The sequence below is a fragment of the Micropterus salmoides genome, unplaced genomic scaffold (assembly GCF_014851395.1).
Source record: "Micropterus salmoides isolate LMB-PRFRI ecotype aquatic unplaced genomic scaffold, ASM1485139v1 Ms_hic_scaffold_6, whole genome shotgun sequence".
NCBI classification, from domain to species: Eukaryota; Metazoa; Chordata; class Actinopteri; order Centrarchiformes; family Centrarchidae; genus Micropterus; species Micropterus salmoides.
Genome location: NW_024044348.1, coordinates 3,908,782 through 3,928,278, shown reverse-complemented (window position 1 = coordinate 3,928,278; position 19,497 = coordinate 3,908,782). Strand labels below are relative to the sequence as shown.

Genomic DNA, 19,497 nt, shown 5'->3' with positions numbered 1-19,497 from the left:
GTTAACAACCGAGTCATTAATTGTCATGATACCTAAATTTAAGAGATGACAGGTAAAACAAGTAGTTTAGATAAATCAAATCCAAGACGAGTTGCAGCTATCGATTATTTTTTAATCAATATTGTTTAATCTTTAGCTCCGAGGGAGACATCAGTCTCTTCTTGTCCGATTAACAGTCCGAACCCCCCCCCCCAAAAATATTAAATTCATGGGGATATAAAAGCTGCAAATCCTCACGTTTGAGAATATGCAAACAATTAATTGATTATCAAAATAGGTGCGGAATTATTATTTGTGGATCAACTCTTCGTTCTGAGTTTACTTTTAGACATATCCAGTCATTGTTTGGGTTCTATAGTGTTAAAAAAATTAGTCATTTTGAAGTTTAAGATTCTTGTTTTGACCGAACAACAATCAAAAACCTAAAAGTAAAAAATGTATAATAAAATACAGAAAAGCAGCAAATATCCAGATTTGAGACGCTGGAACCAGAAAATTTTTGTTTCACTTCATAATTCACTTGTCGGTATTAAATTTTCTGTCAATCGACGACAGCTTAAACTAGTCAATTAATTTATTAATCTATTTTAATAACTAAAATGCACACGTTTTTATTGTTCCCGTTTCTTTAAATGTAAAAATTCTTTAAATTGTTTCCTGCTTTTTCCTCTGTTTTATAGGATTGTAAACTTAATGTTTGGATTATGGACTGCTGGTCAACAAAACAACTTTTACACTAAAACTAAAAACAAATAATCCTTACAATCATTTTAGCACTAAAACCAAGCAAAGTGCTTCGACTACATGTTGCTAAATAAAAGACAAACCACCAGACATCTACTGCAGGTCTCTATCAGTCAGAGCTCGACCTCAGTCCCACCAGCAGCGTCCTTCCCTCAGTTTACCCCCGAGACGCCGTGTTGGCAGGATGGGAAGTAAAGTAACTGCCAGCCCTCGAGGAATCGCCCCCCTATGGCTCGTCAGTGCTTTTGTCAGGCCGCAGCGACCACGCTGTGATCCATAAATAGACTTGTGCCTCAGTGCTGCACACGAGGAGAGGGACAGATGGACCTGTGGTTCCCCTCGCCACAATGCTTGATGACGTCCTCCAGAGACTCGACCTGAACTTTCAGGACGTGAGGTGGAGGTGAAACCGAAACCAACGTCAGAGAAGAGTCAAGAAAAATCAGGAGAAAATGAATAAACCGAGCAGGAATCAAAACAAAACGTGTCTTGTGGCTGAGCGGTATGTGAGATGGCTTCAGCCCCACGTGACTGTTTTTTTAAAGATTATTTTGGGGCCTTTTGCCTTCATTTAACAGCCAGAAGAGACATGAAACATGGAGGGGAGAGAGAGAGACTCCCAGCCAGCAGGGTACCAGGGCGCCCATCCCCACAGAGGCACTAGCAGAATATTCACCTGTCAAAATCCTTTGTAACAAGAGGAAATATATGAAGAATGCAAGTTCTGAAACCAACAGTCGATTGGCAGAAAATTAATCAGTAACAATTCTGACTGATTATCAATTAATTGTGTAAATAATTTACTAATCATTAAAAGACTAATAGTGTGTCTCAATTAGTGCCCTTCTATACTTATAATTGCTTTTTGGGTGCATAATTGCGTTTACACTGAGAAGTTTGTCAAAATGCCGTGTACTATAAGCACCCTGACTGTGGACTCATAACGGTCAAAAGTTGAGTGTGGCACGTCAGACCCTTCTCATCCTTCCCAACAGTTGCCATCTTAGCTACGTAGCAGAAAGGGAGGGACCACCCACGGATTTTTCAACTTGTAAAAATGGCGGCCGAGGAAGCTGCAGCGGTACGTTCATTTATAATAAAACTGAATTTAAGTCAAGTGAGCAAACAAGCCGGCAGAAATTTTGGCGGGCAACAACTGCAGACAAATGATGGCGTTAATGATCCGCCCGGGTTTTAGTTCGCCATTTAAAAAGCAGAAAAAGCAAAATTAAAAGAAGAGGTCAAAATCTTGCAGTCATCATTTCCAGTTTGTGCACAATTGACTGTTTGATTTGAGAACACACTACCCTGATGAAATAACGCACTAAGCAAGTACATAGTGTACGCAGAGCACTGCACGTAAGTGCAGTAATGGAAATATCTGAATTGAGAGACAATATAAGAATCTACAAGGCTGTACTCACAGCTAAATGCTAAGATGCAAACAATGCTAAAAATGCTGATGTTTAGGGGGCAATGTTTACCATTTTTACCATCTTAGTTCAGCATGCTAACACTTGACAGCCGAGGTTGTCATCAGTCATCCGTTTTGCAAGCATTCCCCGATGGTGGCGCTACATGACAAACTAAAATTTGAGAATCAGCAACGTTCATATTACATTTAATGGCAATCCATCCAATAGTTGTTGAGATATTTCAGTCTGGACCAAAGTGTTGGACCGACCGACTGACAGAAAGACAAACACCGTCAGTCACTTTTCCTTTATTATTTTCTGCCATCTTACAGACTAACGCTTTATTGATAAAGAAAACAAACAACAGATAAATCAGAATATAACTGTCAGTTACAGCCCTGAAGCAAACAACAAAACAAACCCAAACATGCAAGGTGCATCTCCAATACGGTGGATTTTCATTTGGCTCTGTGAACATACAGGGTAGGGGTGGGAATCACCAGAGGCCCCACGATATGATACTATCACAATACTTACTTCACGATACGATAATATTGCAATTTTAAACATATTGCGATGTATTGGAATTTATAAATGTTTTCCAACCGAAATTGTGTCCCCAAAGGAAAACTCTTTTTCTAGCGAACTGAAAACTGTTTTTATTATTATAGTACCAAAAAAGTACATTGCTGATGTACTAATTTATATAACATAAGATCGATACATGGCGTCCGTGTATTGATACAGTATTGCCACGGAAAATATCGCCATACTATGCTGTATCGACCCCCCCCCCAATATAAGGTGATGAATAAAATCCTATTCTGGATGTTATTCATGCAGATGGCGCACATTAATGTGCCAAACAGATTTAAACACAACGCATTGAAAACTTCTCTCGATAATAGTCTGGCTGCTGAAGCTCTTCGGAGAAAAATAAAATCATGGAGGGGTCAGTTTATATGTGTTGCACAGACTCACGAGGTGTGAAAGTAGCAGCAACCAGCCAAATGCTCATTTGGCTCCTCTACCGGCTGCCATGCCAGCTAATCAGGTCTCATTTGGAGATTTTATTTCACTCTACAGAATAGCTGGCTGCTGAATTGTCAACACAGGAGGTAATTTTCTGCTTTGCACACATACAGAAGGAAAAAAACTGCTGGAAATCCCTTTTCCCCCCTTAACTTTATACACAGCTTAGCGTTGTACCTTCCCTCACTGTTTAAAAATCTGACATCTCCGACTTCTTTTTAACGAGTTTTTGACGGTATCCTTGTTGTGCGATAACCCAAACTGAATCACATATATATTCCTATAATATTCCAACTGTCTGTGCTGGTACACCACATTCAGTTTATTGTGTAAAAGAAAATGGTCAAAGGCGATTAATCCATTTATCCATCAACAGTAAATGGATCTGCAACTATCTTGATGACCGTCACTAAAGTCACTTTTGATGACCGTCACTAAAGTCACTTTTTATGCAAAAAAACTCAAAACATTTTCCAAAGTGAGGATTTACTGCTTTTCTTTGTCTCAGATAGGTTTTTAAATAGCAAAAACAAGCAAAGTGAGGATGTCCGCTTTGGCTTTAGGAAACCTTGATGGGAACAATTAACAGTTTTCTGACATATTACAGAAAAACTAATAAATCAGTTCCTAAAACAATCAGCAGATCAATTGATAGTGGGAATAATACTTAGATAGTTGTATCCCTACAAAAAAATATGTACGCACAGTAACAGCAGTGTAAAAATAAGCTTGTCAATGCTGATATGTAATGCAGACATTGTTTCTTAATCACCTGGAACATGCAGTATATTTTTGCATTTCTTACCTTCCTTACAGATACATAACTCAGGCTCTTTATATCTCAACAACATGAAGCCAAAACAAATAACAGGTTAGTTTTGTTTCTGCTGAAACAGATTTAACAGTTAAATTCAGTATAGTCCCAATGCTAAACTGGACTGTGGTTCCAGTGTTATTTATAATTATATATTACTTTATCTTCAGACACTTTCACACCCCAAAAAATGTACAGCAAAAACTTTCCGTCTTCCTTTAGTAAAAAATGCTGCAGTTATCAAAAACGAGTCTATGTAATGTCTTCCATCCAAATTAGCCTTGTTCACCTTTAATGTTAATTTTAAGTGTTTTACTGATTTCTATTAACATTTCAAACCAACTGTCAAGTTCTAACGGTCACAAATCAACACTGAACTGTGAGAAAATATTAACAGTTTGTTGTTACGCGGCTAAAATCATTAATTTTTTAACTCTAACGTGGTTTTTGAAGAGCACATAATTAAGCTAACACACCCAACGTTAACTGTTATGCTAACACACACACTGTTACAACCTGGAGGCTAAAATTTGGTGAGTCGGATCTGCTGTAAATTAAATATTAACCGCTGTTAACTTACCGCAGAGAGGTGAGCTTCTTTCTCCAAAATGTCTCTGTCTGTTGAGGAAGTGAAGTCGCGCGTCTCCTGACAAACTAATAAATCCAGCAAACTCTTTAATCATCAACCTTCACGCTTCCAGCAGCCCGAACAGACGCGTCGGTCTCCTGCTCGGCGTGTCTGACTGACTGCGGGGAACGTTGACGCTCCTATTTAAACCGACGTCAAGTTACGCACGACATATACGTACAGCTTCCGGTACGGACTTTCAGAATAAAACTACTTCCGAACCCTTGGGAGTTTGAGTTTCCTTCAATCTGTCAATTTTCTAGATTTCGAGTTATTTTGCAGCTATTATTGCCATACTTACATAAAATTTACAAAACAATCTTCAATAAAAAATATAAACGTTAATATTTGTCGATTTTCCGTGTAAAGGTTTAACTGGTCTTTTTGAAACTCTACATATTGAATCATATATCGTTTGAAAGTTTCTAACAATGTTAGCTAGTCTACATATCATATAATATATCATATATCTAAAAGAGATGTGTTCAGTCATTTTTATGCTAAGTGTGTTTCCATAGCGTAAATTAATCTTTAACAGACATTTTCTCAAAATTACATGTTTCCTGTACTTCTTTGTTTACAGCAAGTAATTTTTTCCTTCGCCCTTCAAGGCAGTTCAATCATCATAATTTGCACACTGTTTCTTGGGTCTAAGACATTTACAAAGGTTTTTTTAAATATATTTTATCATTCTCATTTTATGTGGTATTTTTTCTGTAAATATGTGAAAAATAGTTTGAATAAATCTATGAAAAAATAACAAAATTTTGATAAACAATCCTGTAAATATCTGGGCCATTTAGGGTTTTATCACAAAAAAACCCGAACAATTCATCACTCTTATCAATGTACTGGAAAATGAATTTGTGCGACATGCAAATCAGTGCATATTCAATGAGGACATACCTTATTTGCATATAAAAATATATTGTAATTTAAAAAAAAGCTTGTATGTTTACTTTTCAGCTTGCAAAATTTCAGTGTGATTATGAGATAAAGTTGGGCAAAAAGCCTATTTGACTGTGGTGTCTCGCCTTAAGTAAAAGTGAGTATAATCAGGAAAATGTACTTATTAAAGTATTAAAGTAAAAATACTTACAGAAAAATGTCAACTGTGACTGTTCTAGTAGTATATATTACATCATGAGATATAGCAACTAATAATTATTTTCATTATGAATTAATCTGCGGATTATTTTCTCCATCAAAAATTGCACAAATTCTGAAAATAGTGAGAAATGCCTTCGCAAATACACAGAGCCCAAAGTGACGCCTTCAAACTGTTATGTTTTGTCCAACCAACAGTCCGCCTAAAGTCTTTCTTAATGTACATATGGCACCTTTTCACCTCAATGATAAATTAGCTTAATAAATTTGAATTAAGTAAAAAAACGTTTATTAATGAAATGTTGGGGGGTCTGCGGTTGTGATCAGACAGAAATATGTATATCTGTATATAACCGTTACAGAGTACCAGTCCAGCAACAGGCGTACGTTACATGAGTCATGTGACATTAAACACATGGTTAACGTTGCGAAGTGGTCGCAGTTTGGTTAGGTTTAGGCAGTAAAACCTCTTGGTTGGGATGGTTTGGGTTAAAGTAAGAACGTTATAAAAGTCACGTAAATCACATGATGTAATTCAGTAGCGCTATTCAACTTAAGACTCTAAATAATTCAACATTTACTTTGTTTCACATGAGACTCAAACACCAGTCGCAGCCACAATAAATGTAAATATGAGTCGGAGCTTGAAAAAACATATACAGACGTCATTCTGATGAGGACAAGCTGGAAGATAGAGTTTCTGCATATCTTATTAAAGGGACCTTTTGTAAGATCCACGCACTGAACACCTGACTTTTCATCATGTCTCTGACCCATTGTACACTGAACAAAATTATAAACGCAGCACTTTTGTTTTTGCCCACGAAAATGTGCAGTTCCATCACACAGCACGATGCCACAGATGTCGCACGTTTTGAGGGAGCGTGCACTTAGCATGCTGACTGAATGTCCACCAGAGCTGTTGCCGTGAACTGAATGGTCATTTCTCTACCATGAGCCATCTCCAAAGGCGTTTTAGAGAATTTGGCAGTACATCCAACCGGCCTAACAACCGCAGACCACGTGTAACCTCACCAGCCCAGGACCTCCACATCCAGCATCTTCAGCTCCAAGATCGTCTGAGATCAGCCACCCGGACAGCTGCTGCAACGATCTGTTTGCATAACCAAAGAATTTCCAATACAGTAAAACTGCACATTTTGGAGTGGCCTTTTATTGTGACCAGCCTAAGGCCTTTTATTGTGGCCAGCCTAAGGCCTTTTATTGTGACCAGCCTAAGGCCTTTTATTGTGGCCAGCCTAAGGCACACCTGTGCAATCCCCATGCTGTCTGATCTGCATCTTGATATGCCACACCTGTGAGGTGGATAGATTATCTCGGCAAAGGAGAAGTGCTCACTAACACAGATTTGTGAACAATATTTGAGAGAAAGGCCTTTTGTGTACATAGAGAAAGTCTTAGATCTTTGAGTTCAGCTCATGATGAATGGGAGCAAAAACAAAAGGGTTGTGTTTATAACTTTGTTCAGTATTTAAACAAAGAGGTTTCCAGTTGAGAAAAATAGCGTTTTCCTGGTGAACAGATAAAGTGTTTATCAGTTCTTACTGTTTATGATGCTGCTGGTACTACATGAGATATTTTGTTTATTTGTGCAAAGAGCAGTCAGTTTGAGTCGCTTATTGCACCATTTTGGGTGCCAAGTTGAAATGAAGTGGAAACCAAGCTGGCACTGTGCTGGCCGGGTGTTGGAGAGCACTGAACAAGAAACACTTCTGTGGGTCTGCAGGGATTTTAAGTAAACTGTTTTTTTAAAGTGAAATAGTTCATAAACGCTGTTAAAGTATCACATCAGAAATATTAAAACTACAAAGTGACCTCTAAAGAATTCACGTTTGCCCTTCTCATCTCCTGAACTATGAATTTGCAAACCAGTCAGTGAACTCTGTTAATCTGCAGCCATCACTCACACGCTGCATGAAACGGCTAAAGAATATAAAATGGGGGCAGAGATAAAAAAGCGTGACACATCGAGCTGTGAACTTCCCACTGATGCTCGGTTCACTCTAATTGATCTAGCTGAGGGGCCAGTGCAGCCGTGATGCCTCCAGGCAAGGTGATCTACTCCTCCTGCTTGATCACTGGATGCTTTCATGAAGCAGCTCCACATCACTTAGTTTACTTTAGAATATAATAGAATCTTTATTGTCATTGTACTTGTGCAATGTAATTGGATGTAATCCGATCAGCACAACAACAAATGCAAATAGGTAAATAATAGGGCTGGGCACGTTAACGCGTTACTGTTGCGTTAACGCGTTAATTAATTAACGCCAACATTTGTTTTATCTCACGTTAACGCAGTTTTATTCTAAGTTTTCAGTTTTATTATTATTATTATTATTGTTAAGGTCAGCTGCTCACTGGCTCTGAATGCACAGTAGTGTGCAGTCAAACCCTGGGTCACAGGAGGGGCGGGATGTTGATCAGCCTGCAAATCAGCCACCCAAACAAGCGCATTTTGCGATTAACTATGCAATTAATCGGCCAGCACTGCTATTTTTCTTTAATGCCTGTGTTGCTTGTCACGTGATCCCCATCGTGTCATGTTCTGTTATTCTGTTGTTCAATGTAGGCTATTTTGTTGTGGCTGCAGATTTTCGTATAAGATGAATACGATTCAATAAAAACAACATTTGTGTTGTCCAGCATTTTTTTTTATTAAACACAATATAACCTTTAGGCTGCGTTGTTAACCTGTGAACAGTGATATGAAATGTTACTGTAGTTTCAGAATTGAAAAATTCTACACGTTAGCCAGCGAGGTCACACGCAACTCACATTTGAAAGAAAGGTCCCCCACCGTGCAGCAAAGGGTGTTACACACCTTCAAGAAGCCGACATCGGTGCTCACGCGGCATTGGAGGGTTTGGAGTGGGAGTAGATAGGGAGAGGGAGGAGCACGCAGTTTTGGAAAGGCCCACAGTGAAACAGGGAAATCACATTTTGTTTTATTTGTTTAAATGTTTTTATTATGTATATGTAAAGCACTATGACGGCCTGCATTGCATGAACAATGTTATGAAAATACAGTTTATAAAGTTTATCTTATTATTTCTTCACATTGTGCAGTAAACATAACTGGTGCTTTCTGAAAAAAATATTTTTCATGTTTTAACATCCCAGCTTGGTGGTTTTGTGTGAATGGGTTCAGGTTCCCACACAGCTCGGTGTGAACAGGGCACCTCTCTTCCCTCCACTGACAGCAGAACACCATCTGGCTGAACATGTCGAGGACACCAGGGAGCTCGAGTCTGTTCTGCACAATCAGGAACAGTGAGCCTTCTCCGTGGGTGGTCCGCGTTTTTAGTTGTGACGAGCGTTCACCTTCTCTCTTCACCTTGTCTATAAAACAGTTTTGTTGCTGGAGAAAAAGGGCGACCTGCAGCGGTTTAGAGGCTGAGACTCGGAGGGTTAATTTTAAATAATGCAGTAGACTTCCCGCTCTAACAGTGGGTGAGAAAGCCAGTCACAGCGGGGAAACCATAACACATCACTAGGAGTTATCTCAGCTTATAACCACTGTGCTTTCTCTGGGAGCACAAAGGCTGCAGTGGCTTCTTTACAAACTTCACATTTGGTGTGAAACAGTTTGCAAAATTCCTTCCCAGGGAAAAACAACAACAACAAGATATTTGAATGTTAGTTAAATATTTTTCAACCATGATTGTCAAATCAGTTGCAAACATGATGATGAAGAAGCTGTCTGTTTACAAAAAAAAACAGATTTAGTTTCCATGATCACATTTGGTTCACATAAACACAAGTACAATGTTTTTGGGGTTTTTCTTGCGTGCATGGCTCTAAATACAATGCCCCTGATCCTCGGGGATATAGAAAGTCCCTCTCTTCCGGTGGACCACCACAGGACCTTATTTTGGAAAAATATACTGTAGTCAATGGCGAGACACAAAAACTATTTTTATCCATGAACTGTGCATCACATGATAGTTGTCAGTTTGAAAGATAATTTAAGTCAAGAAAGTCGCAGTTTGTTGCATTTAGTTTTGTGTGAAACCACCCAACAAACTACTCTTATCTTGCGCAATATACGTCACCCACATGTTAGCACTGTAATGCTAAGCTAATGCTGTGTACCAACAGTGTGGATTTGTGCATTTTATATTAAATAAATTTGGACTACTCCCCGTTTCTCTTCTCTCCCTGGGAGAAAGAAAGGGGAGGGGGCAACCCAGTCTCACTCCCAAGTCGTCACATATGGACGCTTGGTCAAGAGCCATAATCGTCAGTTTGTGACGCACTAGGGATCCCTTTGACGTCATAGTTCGACGTGTTGAGGGAAGCCCTGTTGTGTCAGTTTTTGATGGTAAAGGCAAGTATGATATTTAAGAGAAAAGACGAAGTAAGGAGGTGATTGGGGTGGATAGAGGGCCAGAACCCGGACCTTGAAGCAGGAGAACAGGGTTTGTGTCCTGTGCGAAACAAAACATTAAATGTTTTTATTTAGGCAAGTGAGGTAAATTGACATTAACGTTAGTTAACTTAAGTCTTAAGTGACATACATAGCTATTTTAACCCAAACCATGATCTTTTCCTAACCTTAACCAAGTAGTTTTGTTGCCTAAACCCAACCAAGTACTTTCTGTGCCTAAACCTAACGAAACTGCAACGTTTCACGACTTTAATTATGCGCGTTTCAACATGGCAATGTATCGAAACGTTACGTTTTATCTTGAAAGTGTAACCGGATATTGCATATTTATTGTTGCTAAGCGTTGCTAACTTGACTGTGGATCCCTAAACGTCAATAATTGATGCAAAAGGGCTACCCAAGTCTTTAAAAAGCGACGACAAAGGGCCTTGACCATGCGTCAGACATTTGACGAGTAGGGAGTGAGACTGTGTTGGAGGGGGGTTTGAAATTTTCCCTCCCTAAGTGCTGTCTCTGGGCAGTCTGATTGTAAAACTGGCACTTTTTGATGCCGCAGCCAGATAACGCGGTGCTTGACTATTAAACTGACAAAAGGAACATGGACCAGCGATTAGCGTTTTCCTGAACAGCCTATCAGAACTCCTCTTAAAGAAAGGGCAGGAAACCCTAAACTGCCCCCCCACATATGTAACCGTGGCAACTGACCTTCCTCGTTGTTTAATCACCTCACATCAAAGAGATACTCCTTGTCACGCCCAGGTGTGAGAAAATCCAGGACACCAGGGACAGCCTGAACTTCTTTATGTAAACAAAGACTGCAGTCTCCAAAGACTCGCTGTAGCTCCCCCAAGGGGACAAAATAAGTATTACATGCCATCGTCCGAAAGGCCGTTAATGTATAAATGTCACTCGGTATTTATCATGACCAATAATCTGACAATTGTTTTCCTGTTACCAAATGCTTAAATTTAGAACGGTATAACCGTTTGACAATTGAGGCTTGATTGTGGGAAGATATTTGACTATAATACGCGCAAATAGATTTTCTTTTCCTAAAAGTTTAGAAAGACAGTCCCTCGGGAAACCGTAAACAGCCCGTCCCTCCGGGAAACGAAGGACTGCCCTCTGGGAACCACGCCCCAACAGACAAAACAGCGACACACGCTGTTGTTCGCTCTCTTCTTCTTTGTGCTCTGCTTGTTCCTGACTCTTCAACGGCGCTTCGGCCCGCGCTCGGCGTGCCCCCTTCTCCCGGCAACGCCCCAAGAGTTCGGCCCGGCACAGCGAACAGCCTTTCGTTCGCTTCAAGCTACACACGCGAAGTGCCGTGACCTCAGCTTTCCCTCGTTTCAGCAGCTTACTTGTTTTATTTGCTTTGGTTTTGTTAAAGTTATCAGTCCGTTGAGTTACCCTAGTTTTAATTCAAGAACGACCAAGTTTAAGCTTTATTTCATCGAGCTGACTTCACCTTAGTTAGTTAATAAATTCACTGTAATCAAGGAATTGTGTGTATTGCCTATTTCTAAGTCCCTGCCAAGACAATTTACCCCTTCCATTTGAGACTGACTGACTGATTTAAGATTATTGAGCGATTATTAACTAACTGATCACTAGTGATATTTGTATAATCATTAAAAGCTACCCAGAGGTCTGGAGATTCTAGGTTAATTACAACAAAGAGATTTATGGATTATGGATTATGGATCGGAATATTAAAATTCATAATTGGGTATTAATATTAAAATTCATAATTGGGTATTAATTCTCATACATTTATTAAAAATCATACGTAGCTTTAGACCTGCTACACTAGGATGCACTGCTTGGTTGCTACTAGCTAGGTAACTTGGCTATGTTGCATGCACCTCACCTGATGTGTTTAATCCAACGACTCCCGGTCCTTTCATCACATCATCACATCATGGAAGCTCTTTGACGTATGATTTTTGCTCTTCCTAATTACGTATTTTCACAGACATGTACTTCAACTGTTTTACAACAAACTGTGACTTTCTTGACTTGCAGGATTATCTTTTAAACCTATAAACTTCATGTGTGTAATTCAGAGCACAATTCAAACGGGATGTAAACATTAGTTGTCTCTCACAGTTGACTGCTGTGCATATTTGTCTAAAACATAATACGCCAGAGAACATTTTTAACATTAGCGGTATTTTAGTCAGTTTAATAAATATGTACATTCCTGTAAGTTGACTGACAACAACTCATTTACTTTGGTGGATGTAGCCAGCTAACTCGCTACCATTCGCAATCCTGCCTACAAGCTCTGACATGGTTGACTTTTTTCATGTCTATCTGTATCTGTGACTTCATCAAAGATTGTTTGGGGCATTTTATGAAACAGTCCCTCTAGGATTTTACGATGCTGCGATCACCACTGTTAACACAAATACAACAAATCCCTGTGAATTCAACAGTGTTGACCAATCACTGCAACTTTTCTGCAAATTTGACCCATTATCGCCATTTCCCACAAAACTTTGTCACATGTCTTTACAAACGATAACAAAATCTCACATTTGTCAACAATAATAACAGCAAAGAGCCGTGCAAAACAGGATCCAGATCTTCTTTACTAAAGCGGGGGTCAAAACCTGCATAAAAGTAAAACGTCCACTCACAAACAGTTAGCCACCACAAAAAAATACTCGGAGAATATCTGAAACGCATGAAAGACGTCAGATGAGACAAATCACTTTGACACAGGCTGTTGCATCTCGGTCAATTGAAAGCGCTGAAAGAATCAATGTAAGCTGGTTTCAATATGCAGTTAGAGGTAACGTTAATGTAGTTTATCACAGAGAGACAGGCGTAGCCTACTGTCTTGTTTACATGATACTGAACTGTGTGTGTGATTTAACAACATATTTTAGGAATAAAAACGTCTAGTGTTTAAACATTTTGAGAAAGTTTTTTCAAAGGATCAATTATTATTATTCAACTATAATTCTAATGTCTAACCTGTTGAAAAGCTCCAGCTATTTGCCCCTATTTCCAGGAAAAATGCCTAAACCCAAAATTAGTCAGGAATATCTCCTCAACCATTAGGACAAGATGCATAATTCTTTGCATCCTTTGAAAGGTCAGAAGTAAATTAACATATTTATTTTACTATTACAGAGATGCAATAAAGTTAAAATAGGATATTTTCATCCTCGTCTGGTAATAGAAGCTATATATTAATGTAATAAACCATCAAAACCATCATAAGATAGATTATAACGCAACTGAATATATTTTAATACACCTGGATTGCAATTGTAACTGTAAATTTGATGACAGTTATCATACAATATTTTCAAAATATACCAGGTAAATGTCCATACTTACTGTTTAAATGTTGACTTTTATTGGGCATTATCTTTAAAACACTATTTATGTCCATACAACCACGTTGCAAATAACATAACATTGAAATATTGATAAAAACAGTGAATATTCATCAACATTCCTGTCACCAAAAGCACTCCCATGCTTTACAGGCCTGTAGCTTGAGAACGGAACATCAATCGATCCAGATTGAGCAGACCTTTCATTTGAGTTTCATTTCATTTCATATCCTGGATGTTTATGTACCTCCTACCTCCTACCAAATGGCGAAAAAGACAGAGTGTCCCAAAGCGGCGCTTCTCCTGCTCTGCAGAAACAGGCGAGAAACGGCAGGCACAACAAATCAGCTGATTTTTGGACTTAAAACTGCAAAAACAGCAAAAGTACATCAGCAGTGTTGACGATCACGTGCAGCCCCCCTGTACCGGGGACATCAGCGTTCATAAAAAAAAACCCCATCTAACTTTGCAGTTTTGCTTATTCACACATTTTCATTGCTAAAAAAAATGCCCGAGAACATTCCAACTTTCATCAAGCTTTTAGACAATCAGACATTTAAGGTCCTTGAAATCCTGGAGGGACTGATTAAAGCTACCAGTAGTGAGATGACAAGTGAAAATGAAGGGAGAGAGATGAGGAAGCCAGATTCAGACCAGGGACTTTGCAGCTCGTGGTCATCGCCTCCACCCTTAGACCATGAGGGTGTAACGAGAACCAGATATTTTCACATTTTACCTTTTGTGATGATTCAACCTGGAGAGTTGCATGACCATGTCAGACTGCTGCAACTCCAAATTGCTCCAACTGTCTTTTTATTAATGTCATAATATAAATTGTTGCCTACTACTGTTTTGGATGGTGAAGATGACACTTTGTCATTTTAACAAATATAACAACAACAATTGTTTTGTTGCTTTCATCAGGTGCAATCAAACCCTCACCTGAGATGTGAATGTTGAATGTTTGATAAAGGCAAAGAGTCATGGGAGCTGTAGTTGTTGAATGCTTACAAAATAATAATAATAATCTTATATTTCATGTGACATTAATTATCTTTTCAGCTTTCCAGAAACAGCGTAGAGAGAGATGCTTTAAATGTGTGCGTCCCACTGTGCCTCCATGTCAAGGTCATAAAAACATGTGGTTAATGCAAAGAGGCATATGGAGTTGACACACACAACGCTGCTGTTTTTGTTTACAGAACAGAAATGTCAGACTGCACAGATGAGATAAAACCTTTCAGCCTCTCAGAAGTCAAATATAAAAAACACTCTGCATACAAATGACTGATTTCACCACGCAAACCATCACCTGCCATCCTGCATGACAGCTTGTCTATCTCAAATCACCCGCCTACCACCTGTGAAATTGAGATTCTCGCTGAAGAAAGACATCTCAGAGATATAGAAGAAACCGCTCCCTGTCTTGTTGGATGGAGAAACTCGGAGCAGCGAGATGTGAGTTAAGTCTGTGCGTGCTCTGTCGCTGTCCATTACCTCAGCGTGCTCCCCTGTCACACGTGATGGGCGCAGCAATCCCTGCTGCAGGTGCCTGATGTATAAAACCTGACAGGCCTCCGGAGGAGCCGCAAGCATGAAGGACTTTGGGAAGAGAAAGGTCGCCCACTGGCGCTCGGCACAAGCAGGGGGTAGATTTGTGTCTCTGTGAGCTGCTGTTGTGATTGAAAGAGTGCTGGAAACATCACATTCAGCTTGTTGGTGTCATTTTAAATCTTGAGGGAGTTGTGCTGCAGAAGGGAAATCAAAAAGCAAATGTTAATGGAGTTGGAGCATACGGCCAAGGTTTAAGAATCAGAATCAGCTTTATTTGCCAGGTGTGTGTAAACATACGACGAATTTGAGTCTGGATTGTACAATACTCATGATGTGCTTACTTACACAATAATACAGTAACACAATAATACTGTAATAACATCAGACACAGGCTACAGTATGGAGAACACATATATATACACGCTATAAACAAAAACAATATAGATAGATTGAAAAAATAGTGCAATGAGCAGAGTGCAAAGGATGCAGGAGTAAATTATTATTACATTATTGTTATTATTATTATGTACATGTCGGAGGTGGATGAGATGTACAGGTGCACATAAACATACATGCATACATGCACACATGTACACAGTGTGGTGGAGCTTAGTGCAAAGGATGCTGGAATAAATAAGTATTATGTGTAGGTGAACTTGAGGTAGGTGGATTTGTAGAATATACAATATGATAATATGAACAGTAAGAACAGCTCTGAAATAGAGAATGGTGAATAAATAAATAATAAGTGGAAACCAGTAAACAGGTGGCTGATTAGAGGCAGAGTTACTGGGTTATTGCACAGGAGTTGTTCCTGACACTGTGAGTCAGAAATCAGCTGTTCATCAGAGTGACGGCTTGTGGGAAGAAACTGTTGCTGAGTCTGTTGGTTTTGGCGTACGGTGCTCTGTAGCGCCTACCAGAGGGGAGGAGCTGGAACTGGTTGTGTCCGGGTCCTGAAAGTCCTGAATGGAGGGCAGGTTGGCACCGATGATCTTTTCTGCAGTCCTGACTGTCCGTTGTAGTCTGCTCCTGTCCTTTTAGGCTCCTCCTGAAGTCCACGGTCATCTCCACAGTTTTGAGCGTGTTAAGCTCCAGGTTGTTCTGACCGCACCAGAGAGCCAGCTGATCAACCTCCCGTCTGTAGGCCGACTTGTCACCGTCCCGCATGAGGCTGATGACCGTTGTGTCGTCAGCGAACTTCAGGAGTTTGACAGATGGGTCTCCTGAGGTGCAGTCGTTGGTGTAGAGGGAGAAGAGCAGTGGGGAGAGCACACACCCCTGGGGGGCGCCAGTGCTGATAGTCTGGGTGCTGGATGTGATGTTCCCCAGCCTCACCTGCTGACTCCTGTCAGTCAGGAAGTCTGTGATCCACTGACAGGTGGAGGCTGGCACAGTGAGCTGGGTGAGTTTGGTGCTGAGGATGTCCGGGATGATGGTGTTGAACGCCGAGCTGAAATTTACCTCATGTTAGTGTATTGAACTGTGAATATCGCAACAGAATGAAATATTTAACGACGTTGGCTTTCAGTTGAACTCCACTGAAAACAAATGTTTTTGGCAATCAGCCCGTGTAGACTTGTAGAAATGTGGCTCTGAAAAGCCTGAAGCTTTCTCCTTTGTGGTCAGGTACAGTAAAAACGTGACACTCAATCTAGTTCTTAAAAAATGAATGAATTCACTGTCAGTGTTGATGTTTCGCTGCTGGGTGATGGAGGGAAGTGAAGCTTGAATGCTCAGTATGGTTCAAGTTAGGGGGAAAACTGTGGTGGAAGTACTAATACCACACTTAAAATATACTCTGATTTCCTGGTCCTGTTTCAGTTGTGTATTGAATATCTTTCCCCTGTGACTGTTGTACTTTTATATATATTATTATATAGTCACGTTATTATGCCTCAAGCATTCATGTAAAAGCAGTATTTTAGTGCTGTAGATGTTGAGGTGGAGCTCATTTTGGATCAGATCAATAATTGCTTGGTTTCTACCCAGAGCCCAAAGTGACATCTTCACAAAGCTTGTTGTGTCCAAGCAACAGTATAAACCTCAACATTATTAACAAACATTAAAATTATTGCAATCATTCAAAGGCAAAGCAGCAAATCTTCTAAGTTTTTACAGGAAGAATTATTAAACGATCAAAATTTAGGCCGTATAAGTTTAGGTTTCGGTTAATTTTCTGAAAAAATCAACAAGTTGATCAATGGACTTATCGCTTCAGCCGTACTCGTATAAACTGTTGGTGCGTTAACTTTAAAAAAAACATCATATTTCATTTACTCTTCATATGTTTTGCGTGTAACGATCGTACTTTGTAAAGTAACATAAGCTGTCAGATACATGAGGTAAAAAGTATAATATTACTAAGATGTGGTGGAGTAGAAGAGGAAAGTGGCATGAAAGTAAAGTACAAGTGTGTTTGTTATTCTGTATGTGCTGAGACCTACGCATCCTCCTCCTCCTCCTCCTCCTCCACTACAAAATAAAAACACACACATTCAACCACCTTAACAACAAAATGAGCTTAGTGCAACATTTCACTCCATTAAACAGTAACTTTCACTGTTGTGAATATTGATACTGCATGAAGAGGAGGAGGAGGAGGAGGAGGAGGAGGAGGAAAGACTCCTGATTCTCAGCACATACTGAATAACAAACATACTGCCTGCTGTTTGGACAGACTTCTGGGAGGCCCCGTGGACATGTACATCTATGCCAGTAACTCCAGGTGAGGTCCTCCACGCTACATTGCCCTCCCGTACATGCAGGAGCAGTGAGTGTCGAGCTCAAAGCCCAGCGGACACAAAAAGTGACTCATGCAGCATTTCAAGGACCAATCTATCAAAATCCAACCTGCGTGTACTGTAGCAGCAGGAGCCCCAGATCTGAAAGTATTTCTCCACAACCTGCACCTTCTTTTCCTAAACTCAGCCATCACTTGTGTTGGCCATGACACACAGCCATGAGGCATCATTCTTTATTTGGAGGTAAAGAAAATGTTTATTATTGCACAAATTATCCTACACTTAAAAAGGTCACATAATGCTTTTTGGCTACTTCTCTTTCCTTTTATTGTTATGTATCTTTTTTTATGCATGTAACAGTTTTGCAAAGTGAAAAATCCCAAATTTCACATCTCTCACAGAAAACTCTGCTCCTCAACTGCTTGAAAACAGCTCGATGCAAATAAAATTATGAACCTGAAAATGAGCATAACATGACCTCTTTAAAGCATCTGTTTTGCAGAGCTACTTCCTGATTTCACTTTGATTTACTGATATTTGCTGTAGATGTATGACCATTAACATTTTGTGTGTTTGCACTTTTGTTTTCACTTCCAGATTAGTGGTTTAGATAACTGGGTTAAACGGGAATGCTAACCAGATCATTTTGTAATGTACTCATGCACTCTGTGGTGAGGGTGTAGCAGGTGTTGTTACTACAAAGAAGAAGATTTCAATGTTCTAATAAATCATATAAATTAAAGGATCAAAACTATGAGAGTAAAATAAATGCAGTTGCAGATTATTCATGTTGAATAAAATGTGTTTCTTCATTCTTCTTCTAAGACTTTGAAATCTTTAACATTTGACTATGGTTCTTAGCAGATGACAGAAAATTAAATTTTTTTAAATAATAATATAGTGAAAGATCAGACGGGTCCAAGGCTCAGACAGCAGAGTGGAGATCTGAATCAGAACCACAGACCTGGTGACCGGCTCAGTTCCTCACATACAGAGCCGGCAGTACTTCAGTCCGTGTGTCCGGTTTGAGTCCAGCACGGACCACTTCTAAAAGAGCAGGGGTTAAATGCAGAGAAATAATTTTATACTGTTTACGTGACTTCCGGTCTGACACGTGAATCCAATGCAGAAGTCTCTTGAACCTGCATTCTCACGAACGGCCACGAGGGGCGACTCTTCTGGTTGCAAAAATAAGTCCATTAGAAATAATGGTAACATGAGGCAACTTCTCACTTAATTTATTCCCTCAGTAAACACTTTCCTGATGAGTTTCAAGTCTTCTCCAACACAGCATGATGTTCATTTATTAAATTATGGTCCCATTTAGAGGAACAGAGACCAGGAAGCAGAGAATGCTTCAGGGCGGGATTATCTATGTTTGACAATATAATTTATATAATTTATTGTGCACAGACCAAATGCTAATTTGCTGCCATTTGCAGTTGAAACACATTAGAGAGTCCTAGTTAATCATTGTCTTCCATTTTTTTTATTTTCCATACTGCCAGGTTGCCGCTCTGGCTTGAGAACCTGCAGCCTCTTTTATTTGCATTTCTGCTGTCATCTGAATTATCCAGCTAGCCATCCATTGTCTATACCTGCTAATGCCAGTCCCAGCTGACACTGGACGAGAGGCGGGGTAATACCCTGGACCGGTTGCTAGTCCATCGCAGGGCACATCCAAACGAACAACTACTC

At 39.7% G+C, this 19,497-nt stretch overlaps 1 protein-coding gene across 4 annotated transcripts in view; it reads right to left on the bottom strand.

Moving 5' to 3' along the window:
* Window positions 1–4,755, bottom strand: part of LOC119890472 (tetraspanin-18-like) — a 45,326-nt gene extending 40,571 nt beyond the window's left edge. For 2 of the 4 annotated variants that reach the window (XM_038701767.1, XM_038701766.1), the window contains exon 1: window positions 4,586–4,755. The gene's annotated coding sequence lies outside the window, so the exon portion shown is untranslated. The remainder of the gene's footprint in view (window positions 1–4,585) is intronic. The other 2 variants (XM_038701769.1, XM_038701768.1) reach the window with 1 other exon arrangement.
* Window positions 4,756–19,497: the final 14,742 nt, after the last annotated feature.